This window comes from Gavialis gangeticus, unplaced genomic scaffold (genome assembly GCF_001723915.1).
Source record: "Gavialis gangeticus isolate Ggan-Ray unplaced genomic scaffold, GavGan_comp1, whole genome shotgun sequence".
In the NCBI taxonomy this organism is placed as follows: Eukaryota; Metazoa; Chordata; order Crocodylia; family Gavialidae; genus Gavialis; species Gavialis gangeticus.
In genome coordinates, this window is record NW_017728992.1 from 121565381 (window position 1) to 121585996 (window position 20616).

The 20616-nt window shown below is 42.0% G+C and overlaps 1 protein-coding gene across 1 annotated transcript in view; it reads left to right on the forward strand.

Annotated features, from left to right (window-relative positions):
- Window positions 1-10950: 10950 nt before the first annotated feature.
- Window positions 10951-20616, forward strand: part of FAM110B (family with sequence similarity 110 member B) — a 184638-nt gene continuing 174972 nt past the window's right edge. The window contains exon 1 of the mRNA XM_019527643.1: window positions 10951-11083. The gene's annotated coding sequence lies outside the window, so the exon portion shown is untranslated. The remainder of the gene's footprint in view (window positions 11084-20616) is intronic.

Sequence of the window (20616 nt, forward strand, 5' to 3'; positions counted from 1 at the left end):
TATGATCAAGGGACAGCAGGGTAGGTCCTATGAGGAAAGGTTGCGGGACCTGAACCTGTTCAGCCTTCAAAAGAGAAGGCTGAGGGGGGATCTTGTGGCCTGTTATAAACTGGTTAGGGGGGATCAGCAGGCGCTGGGGGAGTCCCTGTTCCCCCAAGCGCCGCAAGGAGTGACCAGGAACAATGGTCACAAGCTGGCGGAGGGAAGGTTTAAGTTGGACATCAGGAGGTGCTACTTCATGGTCAGGGCGGCTAGAGTCTGGAACCAGCTTCCAAGTGAAGTGGTGCAGGCTCCCACCCTGGGGGTTTTTAAGAGGAGGTTGGATGACCACCTTACTGGGGTCATTGGCAGGGGGTCGGACTAGATGATCTGCTCAGGTCCCTTCCAACCCTAGAAACTATGAAACTATGAATGTCATAAGTCAGTGGCCTTAAGCTTATCAACAACCTGCAGTTCAACACCTCCTGTTTTACCACTTCACCTCCTCCCTGCTGTTGCATCACAGTCACGTAAAAAACTTGTGTAGTACTTTTTATATAGTATAATTAATACTAGTAATGAATCTAACCAATTCATGCATCCCATATTTATTAAAAACATTTCATTAAAATTTTACGATTTTTTCCCATGGACTGTAGTGCCATTACATGTGGAATAAGATTTATCAAATGGAAACTAGATGCATATCAAGTCATAAAGAAGCACTGTTGGTTAATTACTGCTACTTTAAGCTGTACATAATGGTGAGCAGTGACTATGGAGAGAAAAAAAAACACATGTTCCCTTCTGATTTATATAAAAGGGCTGCCTAATTTCTGGATGGTTCCTGTGCATATAGCCCGGAAAGTCCAGATCACTCCCATTGCACTTGCAGTCCAGCTCTCCCCCCTCTCCCCCCGCTGCTGCATGCACAGACTGAGCAGCCTGGCTGTCCCCTTCCCTGGTCCCCACCCCTCTTGTGTGTGCAGCCGGGACCAGCTCTTTTCCACTATTCATGCAGCAGCAGCAGTGCAGATTCTTATGTGCACAGATCCGTTTTGGTGTGGGCAGCCTAGATTTCCCTCTGCCACATGTGCAGCATGCTCCTGTTGCTTAGTTCCACTCCATCCCCAGGAGTGGAGGCAGAAAGAGGGAAGGGAAGCCTGGTCACTCTGGCTATTTAAGCTGTTGCAGTGGTGGGGACAGCAGCAGCTGGGCAGCCTGGGGGCTGCATATTAACCTCTTGGTGGCAGCAAGTGGCTTGTGGGCCCCCGTTTGGACAGCCCAGTTATATATTAAACTTGGCAAAAAAAATTATGAATGGTGAAAATTCTACGTTAATTAATATACATTTTTCATATAGATAATGTGTATTGATATACATTAATTGTATATATTGTAGTACATTAATATATGTGCCTCTAACTCCACTTCTGATTTGATCATTTGCAAATAAAAGTAGCTTAACTAAGGTCACAGTGAGAGCATTCTGCAGCCAGGCACCATTGTGCTTTGTTATAATAACTGGATATAACACCAATATTAAATGTCTGTAAGAGAAACTGCAATGGCTTTAGTCCTCAGAAATGAAGTATAAACTATTCAGATTCCATTTGGTGATATATACTGTTCTCAACATTAATAGTTAGCTTGGCTGCTTGCCTCTCACATATGTTTGCCACCTTCCTCTTACTTTGAGAAATACAGTCAGTTACTCAGACTTATTTTCTATTGGCTACTAAACTACAGTGTATTAAACTGGAATTTTTGGTAGCAATGATTATATTGAATGTTTGTATTGCAACCAAATGTGGTTTCTTTCTTTCTTTCTTTCTTTCTATAAAGAGAGACTCATTCTTGATTCCTTAAATGCATTTATAACTTGTCTGCACGGAGGTGCTTCAAAACAGCCATTTTTAAACTAGAGTTTATTTTAGTGTATATGGTGATAAACCTTTAAAGGGTACAATTCTCTTCCTCTTGAAATAGCGAAGTGTGAAATAAGTGTTTTTATTATTAGGAACTCTTGACAGATACCTCAGGTATGAAAAGGTTTGATTGTTGCACGTAAATGTGGCTTGGGAGACCTTGAGATAGAAATTAATAGTCACTTATCTAGAAGTGTTTAAGTGGATCCAACAGTTAAGTTCCAGGAACAAAGACTGGATGAGAAGTCCAGCACTCACAGCTCTTAGTTTGTGGGGCTGTAATTCTAGAGTTCCTTTATTTACAGTCACAAAGTAACGTAGTCCTGGTGCAAATGCTGTAGGGAAAAAAAATAACCAACAGCGAGTTTCTGATACATGTGGTCAAACTGAGCAGCATCACACTGCAAGAGCGATCCCATTAAGTCAGCATTATGCACTGTGTGAGGGTATTGGAGTCTGGCCCCAAGTAGAAATGGATCAAATTGAAGAACATATTGTATTAGTTTTTGTAGATTCTTCATCAGCAAGTAATTCAACTTTAAAATCTTTATATAGGAAGTAGTTGGTTTATTGCACCTCAAAGTAGTAAAGGACCTATTTTTGAGGTACAATTATTATCCTTGACATTTTACAAATTCTAATCACTTAAAAAACCCTTTCAGTTATTTTGATGGCTTTCTTCTACTTTTTCCTGTTGCGTGTATATGTATATATTATTTTAAATGAAGAAAAACTTTAGTATAAGTATCCTCATGAGTTTTGGAATTCTCTCCCAGTTGTCACTCTGTTGTCTAGTGAGGTGGTGAGATTTTTTTGAAGTTTTTAAGAGCATGTTGGACATACTTTTGGTGGCTGCCCTGGCCTCACACGTGCTGACCCGTCATCGTCTCAGCCATGTCACCTTTTGTGGTGGGGGAATGGCAAAAGTGTTAATTGTCACTGCTCCTCATTGGCAAATTCTTGGATTCTTGGAGAGTCCTATGGGTCAGATCATATGGTTCTGTGGGCTGTATCTGGCCTGCAGGCTAAGGTTGGACACCCCCAGCATAGAGAATTTGTTATAATTAGCTGAATAGTTAGCTGGAGCCCTTCAGTTATGTAGATGCAGTTAAAAATTAGACTTATTTGTCTTTCCTTCCATTTTTTCCAGTAGCAGTGAACAAATGTAATGTCTGAAAAACCTATTAAGTTACCAAGTTTCTTATGTGCTGTTGTTGAATATCCAGATCAGTTTATGTCCCCTTAAGGATTACTACATTTCTGAAGGTTTAGGGTTGGGTTACAGCTCCTCTATTTAACATTGGTAAAATCAATTAACTCTGTGTCATGTCAGGTCTGGGGCCTCTTTGGGATTGAGGTGCTGACCAGGGTCAGGAGGAGAGAGCAGAATCCTGGGACAAGCCAAGTCAGAAGACTAGGAGATCAGGCAGAGATCAGAGCTAGAGAGCAAGCCAGGTCAAGAAGTGGGAGATTAAACAGAGAGTGGTCTCATAGCACAAGCCAGAGGGAACAGCAAAGCTGTCTGGGATCACGTTGAGCAACAGTACCCATTCAGCTGGCATGGAGTGGGTAGAGGGCTAGGCCCTGATGCAGGGTTGAGATCAGCCTTTCCCAGTCTGGGTGGTAGGATGAGATGAGCAGCTATAGTGGTCTGATTAAGGTTACAGGTTTGAGGCCATGGCCTGATGCTTAGTCCTTCTTTCTGAATTAGTCTTGGCCTGTTTTCTACATGATTTTTTTTTTTGAACTCTAGGTGTTCACTGCCCCAAAACATTAACTTCATACCAGACAAGCAATTGAAAGGAGTGTGGCCAGTCTGTGGCTCTTCAGAAGTTAATATGCGTCTCCTTGAATCTTTGCACAAACACACGGTGACTAGCTTCCATAGCCATTACATCACGTCGTGTGCTTGTGCAAAGATTCAAGAAGGCGCATATTAACTTCTGAAGAGCCTCATGAGGCTCCGGAGCCACAGGTTGGCCACCCTTGGTGTAGAGGATATCAGATAAATAGTGCCACATTTCTAATCTAAATTAATGTGATTGCATTCATGTTTTTGATGGCAAGCAATATCAGAGCAATGGTATTTTCAAAGATGGGCATTGCAATTACCAGATGAGCAAGATTTGTGCCAGTGATGTATAGGGCTCTGAAGGTGAAACCTGGCATACCTTCTTTAAATAAAAAATTAAAGTTTGAGGCACCAGGTCTTTGAGAGAAAAAGTACCAACTTAATGACAAATGTAAATGTTTGCATATAATAGCTGTATTTATATACAAAACTTGTTTTATATATAAGTGAACTTACACTCATAATAATCAGTGAATTGTAGGGATATTTGCTTCCCTTCTAAGAGCTGATAACAGTTCTAGCACCAAATGTAGAGAAAGAAAATCTCTTCTCTACTTAGCTTGGCAAAAAGTTGTCAGACATTGCAGGAAAAATACAGGATCCAGAACTCCAATTTCAAAGAGAAGTAGTGGAGGAACTGGTTGGAAAACCAAGCCAAAGTGTTGATATTTTGACAAAAATCTTTAAAAACTACAAAAATTATCAAAATGTTGACTAGTTCAGCTGAATGCTTACCAGGTGCGGAAGAGTGGAAATCTGTTTTTGTAGGGGTATATTGCTGTATATTTTTTGGGCCAATACTGATGGCCGGTTATTGATCAGCCATATTGGCTGATACTGATTCAATTGCTGATATGCAGCCTGGCAGTTTAGAGAGCAGCATCTGGCTGGTAAGTCTGTTGTGGGGGAAAGAGGCATGAGGGGTGTAGATTCAGGCCCCCATAGTGAGGGAGGGACTGGAACTGTGGCTGGGCCAAGGGTAGGGGTAGGTGCTGCCCAACTGGGCTGGGGTGTGTGACTGACCTGGTGGCTCGTCTGGAGGGCAGGGGGGAGTGACACCTGCCTCTGCATTCAGCTCCAAGGGAGGCATGGGGGGCAGGTACCCCGCGGATCTGTGCACAGGGCAAGGGTGGGTCTGCTCCAGGCTCTTCCTGGTGGCTGCACTCAGGTTGGACCGGGGGAGCAGCGGCTCTGAGAGGGGAGCTACGGTGGTGGCTCTAGCTCCTCCTCTGTAATCCCCCTCCCAATGCTACCACCACCCGCCCCATCCAGCCTAAGTGCAGCCACCAGGAAGAGCCTGGCACAGCCAATGAGCATGCAGCAGCAGCCGCCCACCCTTGCCCCGCACACAGATCTGGGGGGTACGTGCCCCCTATACCTCCCCTGGGGGTGCATGCAACAGCAGGAGCTGCCCCTGCCCCCCTGCCTCCTGGATGAGCTTCCACCTCTGTCCCGTGCCCCAGCCCACCCCGGGTGGGCTAGGCTGTACCTGCTCCTGGTTTTGGCCCAGCCCCACTCCCTCCCTCACTTCAGGGACCTCAATCTGCACTGCCACCTGCAAAAGACATGCCAGCTGAATGCTGCTCTCCAAGTTGCTGGGCCGAGCTCCTGGCCACATGCAGGTTGCAGCTGCACACACGGCATTTATCGGCGACATTATCGGCCACATAACCAAAAACACTGATTGCTGATTAATGTCAATTATCTTTTCTATCAGTGCTGATATGATATGGACTCTATCTTTTTGTGCTGCAGATAATCTTGTAGACCAGAGGTTCCCAAAGTTTTTATTATTGCATACCCCCTTCCATGTTTACCACCTGCCCGCGTATCCCCACCAGCATTTGTTTTAAATTTTAACACTTAAATGTTGATTATTATAATGAAAATTAAATCCATCACTACACAATTTCTGCCATGTACCCCCAAGAGATGTCATGCACACCCCAAGGGGTACATGTACCACAGTTTGGAACCCCAGTTGAAGACCAAGTTATAGGTGTAATACCAGTACATGAATGTATCATAACTATAGACTAAGGAGGCAAGGCTGGAGCAGTTCAAATAGCATTCAAAGGAAACAACTCCCATTCATTTAGGCAACCTGAGGAGGGTTTTTGAAAAAGACAATTGCTGCTATCCTCTCTATTAGCAGGTTTCCACTGAATTTTTAAATGCGTTGATTTTGGCTATCAAAATCATTTTTGTCTTGAATTGTTAATCTTCCAATTGATAGTATTTATCTTGTGATGTCACAGCCAGCAGTATAACTAGAGAATCACATGGTCCTAATAATAAACAAATCACTGTAATGTAACATTACTCTAAATAATAGTAGTTACCTCAGGTATTCTGTTTATTTCCTGCAGTTTATTGCATATTCTGCGTCCCCATTGATATTGTTTGAAATAGCAAAGCAGCAGAAACAAAACTTGAAACTCAATTAAGAACAAAGCAAAACAAACTAAACTTTTTCCCCCGTACAGTCCAACAAGTGGACTTTCTGAATCAGCAGCCAACCTTATCTACTGTTACCTCTGTCTAAACCCGGTGTCTTTGACTTACTTTGTTCACAAGCAATGGAAAATTCATAAAGGTAATTTGTAAAAGCAAACATCTGGTTTTTATTCTTGAAAATTGCTTAAGTTGATTGTTCTTTATGTATTTATTCACAATTACTTGAGAACTTTCCACAGCTAGTTTTAATTTTTTTGTATTTTTAAAATCAGATTTTTTATTTTACCATTCAGATCAATAAGTTGATTAAATGTGTGTAACTCTTAGAATAAAGACAGGTTTTTCTTTTCTTCTATTTTTTCACAATGGCAGTGAACAAAGGTAGTATCTGATCAACACATCAAGTTATCAAGTCTTTCATATGCTGCTACTGAGTATCTGGATCAATGCATCTCCCTCTTAAGGACTAGTGCATTTCTGAAGCTTTAGGGTTGCATTACAGCTCCTCTATTTAAACCTGGTAAAATCAACTCAGTGCCACACCAGGTTGTGGGAAGCCAGGTCTGGGACCACTCAGGAATTGATCCTATAAGTTTTTTAGGATGAATAATTTTAATTAGAAATCCAAGGTGTTTTGAAAACCATCTCTTAAAATGAGCTCTTTTGACATGTGTTTTTACTAGTAAACTGACTTTTCGTGCTCTTGCAGAAAGTAAACAAGTTTCTTTAAACATCTGAATAAACTCTTTTTTTCCACAGTATAAGACCATCTGTAATCACAGTAAATGATACGTTAGGAACAAGGGCATAGTTATGAGCCCTTATTTAATCAATTGGACTACCCATGTAACTAGATTGTGACTAAGTCAGCACTTTTAGTTTTTTAAAACAAACAGATTTAGGTATCTACATACAGGTTTAGGTGTCTGATGTTAAGCACCTCCTCTGTTATATTTGTAGCACTATGTAGGCCCTTTTAGTGCTACAAAAAGTGGCTGTACAGACATGCACCTTACCTGTAAGCACTACAGAAATGGTGCAAGTGCTACAGAAATGTTCCTAGTTAAAGTGGGAATTTTCTGTAGCACTGCATCTTGCAACTGCACATCTGATGTCTGTGCAGTTACCTGCAGCACTGCAGGGGGGCCGTGTCTCAGCATCCCACAATGCCTGCTCTCTCCCCACCACTTACCCCACCATGAGGAGGAGGAGGAAGAGAAGCCAGCCCAGTGACAGCCTGCTAGGGAGTAGAGCAGCTGCCCAGCTGCAGCTCTTCTTCTGTGATGGAGCAGGGCTGATTCCATGGTGTCAGACACCAATTCCCACTGTCTTCTTATAGAAGCAGCACCTCATCACCACCTGACCATAGAGCATGACTTAGTGGTAACTTTTATAGTGTTCCAGACAGGGGTGGGAGCTGGGCATGCGTACATCCTTCATAGCACTATGTTTTTGTACTGCTATAAAGTGCTGCAGCACTTGATGTCCATCTGCCTTACAGTCTTGTATTGCTCTTGTAAGACTGGCAGGGACTTCATCAGTCTTCCTAGAAGTCCCCTGTTTTTTGCAAGAAATTGTCATTTACTACTGCTTAAGAGGTATTGTAACGGGGGGGGCGGCGGGGAGATGATTGGAGCAGCAGCTCCAAGTCATGCTTGTGTTCAGAGAGTAGGAGAGGGGGCAAAAGCATCTGCTGGCACTGCCCCCTGCGTTGTGTTGCAGTTTTTTGCTCTCCAGTTAGAAAGCTGTTCCAGAACATTATGCTGTTGATAGTCAGAAAACTTCAAATCTTCAGCCCAAATTTATTTGGGGCAATCTGTTTATCCATATTTGATTCAGATGTGTACCCATTTGTTCTTGTGCCAATATTGTCCTTTTGTTTAAGGAGCTCTTCATCCTCCCTTTTCTATGCTTCACTAAAGAATTTATAGAGAACAACCATATCCTGTTTCAGCCTTTTGTTTGCAGGCTCAACAAACTCAAGTTTTTTGTCTACTTTTGTAAGTCTGTCCAAATATCCTAGTAGTCCGTCTCTGCATGGTTCCTGTTTTTAATTATGCTGACCAGAGACACTACATTTTAAGTGAGATCTCAGTCATCTGTGCTCTGTACAATGGCATTATGACTTCCAGGTCTCTACTGAAAAGGTATCTCCTAATATACCCTGCGATTCCACTTTCCTTTGTTACAACTGCCATATGTTGGTAACTTATTATCTTTTACTTCTAGGTCTTTTCCCTCTGTCATTTTTGTCTTGTGAGCTCCCAATTTTAGCAGAAATTCTTATTAGCCCTTGAGTGCATGACCCTGACAATCCCAGTTCTATGATATCCCATTTCTGTTACTGCAGTCCTCAAGGTCATCCTGAATTGTACTTCAGTCCTCCTCTAATGCTGACACTGACTTATAATTTTGTCACCACCAAATTTCATTAGCATGCCCTTATTTGTGTCGGTGTCACTAATGAAAATATTAAATATTTAAGTCTCAGCCTTGAGAAACTCTGCTAGCAACCTCTGTCCAACCTGATCATTCTCCTTGCAGTACAGCCTGTTTGTCATCTTCCATTATCTAGTTCGTATTTACCTTGCAGTTCTGCTAAGCATCATCATTTCCAGGTAGACTAATAATTTCTCATATAACACCATATCAAATATTTTATTCAGGTCGTGTTATAATAAAACTTTCCTGGTCTAGAAAATCCGCCATCTCATCAAAAGTTTGGTCAGACTCAACCAAACTTCAGTAAGACCATGTTGTATTTTTAGCCCATTTTCCATTTATTTCCATGTCTGTCTTTGCAATTAGTTACATTTTTATTACACCACTATCTATATCCACTTATTTTAGAAAGCATGGTTAGTAAGCAACCTACCTTTTCCTCTTCCGTTGATTTTGATTGGATAGCCTCACAAGGTACCTTGTTTTCCCCTCTGAACAGAAAACTTGTTGTTTAATAATGATACAGAACAGTTGCTTTATAGTTATTTTGAAGTCTCTCTTGCTAAGAGCCAGCATTTGTAACAATCTTAGGAAGTAGGACACATAGGGCCCAGTGATATTATGGGCCTTAAGGGGCTGTGACTTCTGGGAGGAAAGTCACACCCACTGCAGGTATATTGACTTTTCATTGACTTCACAAGGGGAAAGATGTCACACCTTTTATTGTAGTTCTACTAATAATTTTTAAAGTTTACATTTCTGTAATGTCACAATGTGGCAAGTGTGGTTCTAGTAAAACATGACTTGAAAGTGTGTTTTACTTGGTGAATGCTAGGATTCACTACCTGTTCCATCAGGACTACTATACTGCAACCAACTTGATGCTTGCCTTGTGATACTAACCAGCCTTTTACAATAAGGTAACAGGCTCTATGAGTGGGTGGAGAGCCATGGATGTGATATACTTTGAGTTTAACAAGGCTTTTGATACTGTCTTTCATGACATTTTTCATGACAAACTAAGGAAATAAAGACTGGATGATAGTACTGTAAGGAGAATGTATACTTCATTTGACCCCAGTACTCTTTCCTGCCATGGCAGGGGGTCAGACTTGATGATCTGCTCAGGTCCCTTCCGACCCTACTAACTATGAAACTATGAAACCTGGTTGGATCATCACACTCAACAAGTTGTCATCAGGGGCTCAACATCTGGTATCAGGTGGAGTTCCCCAGGGGTCTGTCCTCATTCCCGTATTGTTGAATATCTTTATTAATGATTTGGATGATGGGATTGAGTTGCACGATTATCACATTTGCAGATGATGCCAAGTTGGTGGAGTTGAAAAATGGCTAGGATCCAGAATGACCTGAATCGGATGAGATTCAACAAGGACAAGTGCAAAGTCCTGCACTTGGGACAGAATAATTGTGTGAATAAATACAGACTGGGGAATGACTGGCTAGGCTACAGTACTGTAGAGAAGGCCCTGGGGGTTACAATAGACCATAAACTGAATATGAGCCAACAGTTGGAAAAAAGCCAACAGCATACTGGGTTGTATTAACTGGAGTATCACATGCGAATCAAGGGAAGTGATTCTTCCTCTGTCCATCTGTGAAACCTCACTTGGAGTACTGTGTCCAGTTTTGGACCCCACACTTGAAGAAGTATGGAAAGGGTTCAGCACAGAACAGCAAAATGATTAGAGGCCTAGGAAGCGGGAGTTTTGAGAAAAGTCTGGGAGAACTAAATTTATTTAGTTTGGAGAAGAGAATCCTGAGGGTGGATTTGCTAACAGTCTTCAAATATCTGAAAGGTGATTATGACAAGGATGGAGATGGTTTTTTCTCTGTGGCTGTACAGCAAAGAACTAAGGGCAGTGGTCTCAGACTGCAGCTGCAGAGGATACTTAGGTTGGAGATTAGGAGGAACCAGAACAGGCCACTTTGTGAAATTGTGGAATCTCCATTCTTGGAAGATTTCAAGAACAGTTTGGCTGGGATGGTTTAGTGAGGGATGATCCTGCCTTGAGCAGGGGGCTAGACCAGATGACTTTGTGAGGTCCTTTCCAGCACTATATCTTACGATCCTCTCGTCCTTTATTTTAATCCCTTCCTCTCCAAAAGTGTACATGTATTTCTGATTTTTAACACCAGTATTCTTTTTTTTTTTGTAAGGCACTGGTTTGATACTCAGCAAAATAATTTTCATATCTAAAATGTGGTTTCTAAGACTACATCAATCAAGCTAACTATTTTCCCTTGTTACTATATTTCTAGGCACTTCTTCAAGGAATCCTCTGGAATTTCTAGTTGGAGATAGCTGCTTGAGATGAGATGAAATATCACTTAAACTCTCTGTTAAGACAAGAAATGCCAAATAATTCAGTGCGACTTAGAGGCTTAGAAATCTTATATCAAGGTAAGAAGCTTATTTTTCAGATCAAGATATTAAGGTTTGAAAGATGAGGATATTTTCTGTTTAATGCTCAATACATATTAAATGTATTGAGCATTGTTTAATACCCAGTATTGTTGAGCACTGCTTGCTGCAGAGACATGGGGTGAAATCCTAGTACAAAGGAAACCAATTGCAAAACTTACACTGGCTTCAGTACAGCCAGGATTTTCATGTAGGGTCACTGCCTTACAAACTTTTAAAAGGTCTTGCGTGCAAGCCTGAGAGCAGTATTAATAAATGTAGTTAGGGTTTCTCATATACTTTTCCCCTTCTTTTTTTTCGGTTGCCTTCTTCGATTTCAGTCTCAGCCTCATTGTCGCTGTTTTCAGATGGGCATCGTCTTGAAAGATTTACAGAAGGGTGTATGCTGGGGCTGGCAACCTGCTGCCTGTGGGATGAATCCCGCCTGTAAAGTTCCATGTGGCAGAGGGGCATCAATGGCATAGAGCTGTACAGTGCCTCCCACCCTCTCTGCAGAGCTCACTTCCCTCTGCTGTGGAGTCTGTTGCTCTGCTACATCTATGCTTACATTCACTGCAAAGGAGATGGGGTTAGTGGCAAGGATAGCCACAGGCACTGGCCCTTCTGAGAGGCAAAGAGAAGTCTGCATTGGCCCATGGTGTCTGACCCCTGCTATGCTATCAACAAAATGATGAGACCGATAATTATATATAACACTTAAAAAAAAAAAAAAAAGGAAGTGAACAAACTGAAAAAACAAAAGAGCAAATATTTCCCCGTTTTGTTCACGGTAACTTTGAGTTGCTTGTTACAATAGAACATTTTGTGCTGGAGATGCACTTTTTTGTAGTTGGTAGTATCTCTTTTGAATAGTATTTCAAAAAGTTAAATTTTATACAGGCTGAGAATGAGTACCGTATTTACTCGAATACTTTTTATTTTCCCCATCAGCATGGGAGAAAAAGACCCTCATCCTTACATTCACATACAAGGAAACCTCATTAAATATATTGTCTATCATAAAACTGCTGCCAGCAGCAGCATGTGCTCAGTAATGGAAACCAGCCATGAAGCTGATTAATTGCAGACAGCAGTGGGCATGACTGTAAAATATATGGCTTATATTGGGCAAACATACTCATGGGAACATACCACACTTATTTTCCAAAAAAAAAAGAAAAAATCATATTCCAGGTCAAATCAGCCAAATCAGTTTCAAATCTTCTTGATTTGAGCAAAACTCAGTCATTCAAACATCGTATGTGGGGCTACAACTGGTAAGTATTCTCCCACATGGATAGATGAGTGCCGCCAGTTTGAATAAGATGTATAGTATTGTCTATTGCATGCAGCCTTCCTCAGTGCTGACACATATTCAGGTCATGGTGAATCTGTACATTAAATACATTTCTACTTCCTTTTCACTCCCACTGCTGATCTGCACCTTTCTTTTCCATTTCAAATGATTCCTATTTCTTCACCAGCCTTAAATGTACGGCAAACATCACCAAAAGGGGCACCAATTAGTTCACCCAAAATCCCTCTGTCACTCCCTCTCTTAGCCTGTTGCATATGATTAGTGTAGCCCTGCCTGCCCTATGTGAGCTGGATCATGTTGCCCTGTGTCTCATGTACATAAAAATTTTTGGAGAATCCCAGGACTCCTGGCAAAAATGCCTGGTTTCAGTCATGAATGCAGGGGGAGAGTAATTAGCACATAGATCCTTTTTGGGGGGTGTCTGCAGTACACCAGTGTACTGAGCAGTACTGAGCTGTGGGGTTACCATGTCTTGAAATGCTGTTGACTCTGCTGGGGGCTCAGCCCAGTGAATTATGCAGTAAATCATGATACTTTTAGCTTTAAACTAGTATTATGCATAGCTTGAATTGTATATAAGTAGGTATATATGTACTGCTTAAAAGTGTGTTTACGGAGTGGTTTCAAAAAACTAAAAGTTGGAGTGGTTTCAGAAAAGGCAAAATGCATCATTTCTGGGTGAACTAAGTTTATGGGTACTTGTAGTATATGCAAGTTGCTACAGGTATATTTATTTCAAGGGCAGTGTTTTCAAACTTGCTTCTCATTTCCATGTGCTCATGGAGAGCAGACTCTGACAATAAGGAGGGTGTGGAGGAAGCTGCAGGGGGAAGAAACTGGGGGGGGGTGAGGGGGACAGAGGGCAAGAGAACTGCCTGACCTCCCCAGATTTATTTTCTTTGCTGTAGTAGTGGGAGAGGAACAAATTCGGGAGAAGCCTCCAATAATTAGATTCCATACCTGAAAAATTATAACTAATTTAGATTTCCATATATAGAAGCTAATTTATTGGAGGATCATCTTATATTCAGGGTCATCTTATATTTGAGCAAATATGGTAAGTCTAAGCTTCATAAGAGGTACTTGAATAATTCCATAGTGGTTGGCAGATATACCTGTACTTAACAGGAGGTTTTATGATTCATGCACAAAGTTTAAGCTAGTATTGGTTATCAATAATTCATAGAGTGTGGGACTGAAATGTGGTCTTGAATGCTTTTACTATTTCCAGCAAATCAATTTGTACTTTTTTCTGTTTCTCCTTCTTTCTCTTTATGTGGGACAGGGTGTATATTTTATTAACTAGAAACACATGGCGTAAAATGATGGCCAAATGTTCCAGTGAAAATTGAGGGCAGTTCATAGTTCTGAGGGTTGTATTTGCCCTAGTTTTATTTTCCCTTACTGATGCAACTGTATCTATTGCTGTAAATTACATGAATAATTGATCAAGGAAACATCACTTGTTACCTCAAGTGTTATGCTTATAGCTTCTTAAAACTGTACTTTGTTGTGCTGCAGCTTTGCTTGTATGCTTATGTGTTTTCCTGATGTTTTTTCCCCTTCCCTCCAAAAAGAAGTGCTGGGTTTGGCTTCAATTTCCTCTGTTTTAACCGAAAAAGCTCAAAATCAACATATTTTAAAGGCATTTACAGTCCTGGGAACTGTGCAGTACACACATCTGTTTTCACCTAAGTATGAATTGCTGGCTTTACAAATATTAAACATGTAGTTCTTGCCACATAGCTAGCTGAAGTGTTCCGTAACTTGAGCCTGTATTTGAAATAAAAACAAAACTGTATAGCCTCTTTACCATACTAATGGAAAACATTTAATTTACCTTCTAGAGCCAACCAAAAGAATGACGCAATGCTGCTGAGGCAGATTTATGGTGCCTTTTCTCCCATAGAAATCAATATAGCTTGAAGGTGCTGTCATGGGAGCTGGCTGCCTGAGTGAGATCCAGCTGTGTTCAAATGTAAACTCCTGTACCGCAAACCAAAAAACTGATGACTTAGATTTTTTTAGTCATTATTTTATCTCTGGGATATAATGGTATAGAGTTTTATTCATTGCTCTTTATTGCTTTCTTTCCACTAAGAGTATATTGAAATTTCAATCTAACAAATTCAGTCTGTTTTCGATTTCTTTAACCCATTTAGTAACTTGAGCATTTAATGAGGCAGAGGTACTTGCAATACCAGGCCATGGTGGTAATACTGACCAAAGCACTCTATTTGTATCATGTAGATTTTGTTAAAATCTACATAGGCAGAAAAACATTTGTGCCTTTGTTTTCTGTATGGAATATCAAGCCCCTGTTCAAGGCTCTATTCTTTCTATTTTGTAGAAGAGTACTTTTGAAAATTAAGAATGGGCCTTTCTTACTCATCCTTTTTCACTTTCTTTTCTTTAGCTGAAAGAGGTCAGATATAGTAGTGTAATTTTTTGGCTACAGTTGCTATCCTTCAACAAAAAATAACAGATTTTCATACTGTGCCGAATTTTATGACCATTTGGAAGATACTGTTTTCTCAATGGATTTATTCAATTAAATGCTCAAGCAGAAAGCTTGGTAATGGCTTCAACTTTATTTTGACTTTGGGCTTTGAAAATAGGTTTTGTTTCTTTGACTTCAGTAATTCCCAGCCTCTTTCATAATGTGACCTTTGTCCCATTTAAGCAATATGGGAAGGGCAGTGTGGGCCATGCTGGAATCCATAGCACATAATATTTATTAAAGTAGGCCCCAGATCCTGCAGTCTTCCTGACTAAGGCCTTAATTTTACTTTAATTCCCTTTATGTACCCATGCAGTCTGTTCCACTCTTTTTATGAATACATAGCATTCCCCAGTATGGAATCTTGCACCTAATAAAGTCTGTTAGAGCAAGTCTTCTCTGGTAAACTAGCATGCTACAGTCTTAAAAGGTACCTTTGTACTACAGCTGCTACCTCTGCTTCCCAGACAACTTTCAATGCAGATCTCTTTCTTGTCCAGCCTTTCATTATGACTCAGCAATTTAGCAACCTCAGGGTATATGGAAGGTTTGGATAGATTGAGAGACTAGTAGAAGTTGTCTAGGAAGTAGGTTTTGTACTAGGAAGACCTTTTCCAAGCTGAGTGACTGCATCTGAGTCTCACTTGGTTGAGTGCAGAGAAGGAATGAGGAAGCATGGAGGGGGGCTAGCTGAGGATTTTAAGTTTGCAGAATGGCTTATTTGGTAGAGGTGCAATGATGCATTAATCCATATTATATTGACATCAATGAAAGGAAAATTGATGTTATTCGCAATCAGCTTTTTTTGGCTGATGTGAACAGTAATGTCGATGATAAATGCTGCATGCATGCACGTGGCCAGGAGTGCAGCTTGGCTGCTTGGAGAGCAGCATCTGGCCAGTAAGTCTGTGGAGAGAAGGGCTGGGGCAGAGGCAGGTGCTGCCCAGCTGGGGCGGGGCATGGGACAGAGCCACGAATTGGACTCATCGGGAGGGGGGATGCAAGTAGGAGAGGGTGGCTCCTGCTGCTGCGCACACCCCCGGGGAGGCATGGGGGCATGTTCCCTCTGGGTCTGGGCATGGGGCGAGGGCGGGCTGCCACTGTGGGCTGGCCTTGGGAGTGGTGTCGGACTATTCCTGGCAGAGGGGTTGGGTTGGGGCTGCACCAGGGGAAGGCGGCAGCACTGGGAGAGGGAGCTACAGGGTGGGCTACAGCCACCCCAAAATTCACTGTAGTCCACCCTGAATTCCACCTCCCAGTACCACTGCCACCTCCCACCCTGAGCGCAGTCTTGGCCTAGCCCCTCTGCTGTGAAGAGCCTGGCACTGCTTCTGGCCCCAGCCCACAGCAGCAGCCTGCCCTCACCCCGTGCACAGATCTAGGGGGCAAAATCGCCACCCCCATACCTCCCCCGAGGGTGCATGCAATGCCTTCCCCCCACTCCCCAGATGAGCCACTTCCGCCCTGCTGTGCAGTGCCTGCCCCAACCCCAGCCCTACTCCCTCCCTCACTGTGGGGGCTTCGATCTGCCCCCCCGGTGCTCATTCCACCCCTTTCCCCCCCACAGACTTACCAGCTGGATGCTACTCTCCAAGATGCCAGGCTGCATATTGTTAGTCAGATTGGTATTGGCCGATATGGCTCGTTAATAATCGGTATTGGCTCAAAATATCTTTATCGGTGCATCCCTATTATTTGGTGCTCACAGAAATAGTTAAAGTAAAGATAATTCAAATGTAGAACAGTTATAGAATCATAAGGCTGGAAGGGACCCTGAAGGATCATTGGGTCCAGCTCCCTGCATGAGCAGGAAAGACACCTGGGGTCAGATGACCCCAGCCAGGTGGCCATCCAGTCTTCTCTTGAAGAACTCTAGGGTAGATGATTCCACCACCTCTGAGGGGAGCTTGTTCCATCATCTGGACACCCTAGTTGTAAAGAAGTTTTTCCTAATGTTCAGCCTGAAACTGTCTTCCTGGAGTTTGTGGCCATTGTTTCTAGTTTTCCCCCAGGGCGCTCTGGTGAACAGTTGTTCACTGAGCCCCTGATGTACGCCTCTGATATAACAGTAAGTCTCAATTGGTAAGCAGCAATGTTGAGTAAAGTGAGAGAATCCCTTCTTTGGATTTAGTTGAGATGCATCGATTGATGCATGCCAGAGTTTTATTGACTCTAGCGGCTACTGTGTCACATTGCCAGCTCATATTCATGCTGGGGTCTATCGTTACCCCTAGATCCCTTTTATCTGTAGTGCTGGCCAGGTTAGTGATGCCCAGCCTGTAGGTGTGGTGGGGGTTCTTCCTTCCCAGATGCAGCACTTTGCATTTCTCTATGTTGAACTTCATCTGGTTCCATTCTGTCCAACACGCCAGCCTGTCTAGGTCTGCTTGTATCTACAGCCTATCTGCGGGTGTGTCTGCACAACCCCATATCTTGGTGTCATCTGCAAACTGGGCCAATGGGCTTTTCAACCCCTCATCCAGGTTGTTGAAGAAGATATGAAACAGCACTGGGCCAAGTACTGACCCCTGGGGTATGCTGCTGCCTACGTCTCACCAGGACGACACTGATCCATTTATTTGGACTCTGTGTTCTACCTTGTAATCAGTTTCGTGTGCGCTTGATGGTCCTGCAGTTGAGCCCAATATCCTCCAGTTTTCTGATCATGCCAGTAGTCAGAACTCTGTGGTAGTTGTATAATTTTTCCATCTCTTCTCAGCCCCCTCCCTTTTCCTCCACTGCCAATAGTAATATTATTTTCTTGTTTGAAAAAGGATCCTGTGTAAGATTTTTTCCACAGAAGTACATGAACCCAAACTCTCAAGTCTTAGAACTAATTTTTAACCTGTCTAGAGGGAACTAAAGACTTGCAGACTTAATTTTCCAACCCCCCACACAAACTTGTAAATGATTCTCTGTTACTGACCCAAATTTTTTGAAAATTCAGTCTCTACCCAAGACATGATTTAATGCATATTTTTTTAATACATACTGCTATTTATTAATAGTATTGTTGAGCTAAGGTAACAATGAAATGATTAGTGCTGTGGCCACTGTTTATTACACAGCAACTGCCAAGCAAAACATAATAAAGGATTTTAGTCACTAGTAGATGGTATCTGCAAATCTAGCATTACCTTTAATTATTTTCTGGGGTGCCTCCAGGCGATTGTCTTGCCAATGCTTGGTCATTTTACTAGGTTATGCTAATCGGATTTGTAGTACTCGGACAATTATTATGCAGTCTGCTCCATTGGTTTTTTTGCTAATTCTTGCAGGAATGTTGCAAGAATTTCACATAACTTGTCAAACATTCTACAGGGACTCCTTTAACTATTGGTACTATAAAAAGTTATGGTAGGTAGCCTGCCCACCTCTTCCCCCTGGATGAGTCTGGTTCGTGGCTCTGTCCTGCACCTCGCCCTGCCCCAGCTGGGCATTTCCCTTTACATAAGATTTTTAAATAGGCACTTTCTGACTTTAGCTGTCAACATCTGTAACTAAGGTACAGTTTTGCCTTAAAAAAATATTGACATCTGCTTCAATGACACTTTGTTTTAGATAGAATTTTAGTCCAAAGCTGACAGCATTTTAAAACTCTGTTTGTGGTAGTTGTATACTTTTTCTATCTCCTCTCAGCCCCCTCCCTTTTCCTCCACTGTGCATTTATAGTTCAGCCTGTGTGTCATAATGTTGTCTGAACTCCATTCTGATTGTTGTTTTCATTGAATCACATAATATCCTTTCCTTGCTTAGATTAGTGGCACTGCATTTCCATATAAACTGTGAAATTGAAATTCTTCATTCAGATGCCACAAGCAGTTTTCTGTAGCGTGCAGAGCAGAAGCTGCAGCTTAATGAACTAATACTTTTGGAGGTACAGAGGAAACTTCAGAAATAATGAAATCTAAGTGATAGTCTCATCAATCAGAGCAATCTATTATTTGGCCTTTTATCACAGTAAAAACATAGCATTACTAAGAATCTGAAGAAATCAAGATATTGCTTGAAAAAAATCACTTAAGTTAGATGTATATCTCTATAGTGTATAGTTTATTGGTGGCAAAGAAATGTAACATTTAATGGAAATGCTCTATTTAAAGTATAAGAAGCCTTAGCCTCCCCTGATAATGGGGAAACTGTCCAATGCCTGGAGCAGGCAGTTAATCCTTAGCCCGTGTCAATCATTGTCAGTGCTGTGTGGTGCTGTTAGCAGTTGTGAAACTGATTAGTTTCTGTCAATTTCACAGCTGGTGTTAGAGGGAGGCCTTATAAATAACCATTTAACAAGCCTTAATGAGGTGCAAACAGTCTGTATCACCTCTGTCTTGCATAAAGTAGTAAGCTTAAATCTGGTTAAGCAGTGCTGTTAATATTGAAATTAGTGGACATTGGAAGATGCCCTGTACCATTTGTATCATTTAGCTGGTAGCCTATTTTACCTGCAAGGAAGTGGCTTATGTGGCGGTTTTTAGAACTACACTTTTCTAATGGTTATATCAACCATTGAGAATGAACCTTTCTTTAGAAGATAGCTTTTCAATCTGTGCTTTAGTTGATTTGTAATTGATTATTTAAAGAAAGACTTCTACTTAGTGAAGTGCTTGGGTTAGATGCAATATTTAGTAGTATATAGTGTACTGATTTAAATCATGGATTAAATCAGTACAATATATAAATTCATATTCAGATAAGTTAACAAAGTAAAAATAATGGAGGGGGACTCTTCCACAATTATTTTGTGGTCTTCCACAATTCTTTAGCTGTAAACGAAGAGAAAATCAAATGGTACAGGCACTGATGTAAATGGCAGCTTCTCTAAGATACTGTGAACATGTCTTGCCTTCACTTAAATTCTGGGTGAGGACTATAAATGCTTAGATTTTTAACTAGGTGGCTGGGTGCACTCATAACTTTCATGTTTGCAGTAGAAAATATTTACATATTATAGCAATATTAGGAATTCCTATATAAATCAAAACCTAGATCCATCTAAGTCCAGGGTTGTCAACACTCATGTGGCCCAGTGAGCTGGATGGGCTGTATTGGGCCCACAGACCAGCCCAAGGCACTGGATCCAACACACAGAGCCGGTCTGCGGTGGGCTCCATGAGTACCCTGGACCCAGTTCTGCATGCCACATGCATGCCAGAACTAGTCTTGTATCCTGTCCACATGGAATGCATGCCAGATGTGGTTCTGTGAGCCACATGTGGCCAGTGCTAACTCTGGCTTCAGCCCTGGTCCCATGCAGAATGCATACTGGATCCAGCCCCACCTGTAGCATTCACCAGATCTGTCCCACACACCATGTGCATGGGGCCTGTTCTTCACACAACATATGTGACTTGTGGGTTCAGTCCAAGACCCATGCGCCACACAGTGGGCTGGTTAATACGTCTCTACAGGCTGGATATTAGGGGTGTGCAAAGCAGGCTATATTCAATTGGGATTCGGCTCAATTTGGGGGACAGTAATTCGATTCATTGTTTTGGATCACTGTGCCCTTTTGATTTGGCCAAATATGAATCTGAAGATTGGAAGCTGATTCAGAGAATCAGCGATTTGGCCATAGACACAGTTTAAAATGTTTTTTTCCTACATACCTCAAGGTATCAGGCGCAGCTCGTGAATGCTGAGATGGTGGGGTGGATAGAGCATCTCCCCCAGCTCCACAATTGGCCGTGGAGGGCCCCTGGGTGCCCGCCCCCCCCC